The sequence below is a fragment of the Seriola lalandi genome, unplaced genomic scaffold (genome assembly GCF_002814215.2).
Source record: "Seriola lalandi dorsalis isolate HSWRI2012SDOR001 ecotype SW California unplaced genomic scaffold, Sedor1 jcf7180002054945, whole genome shotgun sequence".
NCBI classification, from domain to species: Eukaryota; Metazoa; Chordata; class Actinopteri; order Carangiformes; family Carangidae; genus Seriola; species Seriola lalandi.
Genome location: NW_019525496.1, coordinates 345,117 through 345,533, shown reverse-complemented (window position 1 = coordinate 345,533; position 417 = coordinate 345,117). Strand labels below are relative to the sequence as shown.

The following is a 417-nucleotide window of genomic DNA, read 5'->3' as shown; positions in this document are numbered from 1 at the left end:
TCTGTAATGTTGGATGGAAAACATGGAGCAGCCTGAGAAGACTGTACTGCTGATCTCTGATCAGGTTCAGCTCCCTGAACGAAAGCAGAACCAGCAGACTGACATCTTGGTTCTCCAAGCCCTCTGCCCAGTCCAGAGAGAACTTCTGCACTGAGACGGTTTTTCCAACGCCAGCGACGCCGTTGGTCAGAACCACTCTGATGGGTCTCTGCTGGTCAGGTAAGGGTTTAGAGACGTCTTCTCTCTGCTGGTCAGGTAAGGCTTTAAAGATGTCGTGGCACCTGATTGGAGCGTCATGGAGGGTCTCCATCTTGGAAGTTGTCTCCAGCTGCCTCACCTCATGTTGGGTATTAACCTCTTCACTCTGTCCCTCTGTGATGTAGAGCTCAGTGTAGATCCTGTTGAGGAGGGTTCCAC

The 417-nt window shown here is 51.6% G+C and overlaps 1 protein-coding gene across 1 annotated transcript in view; it reads right to left on the bottom strand.

Moving 5' to 3' along the window:
* Positions 1–417, bottom strand: part of LOC111644959 (uncharacterized) — an 80,064-nt gene that overhangs the window by 70,711 nt on the left and 8,936 nt on the right. The gene's annotated exons all lie outside the window — the stretch shown is intronic.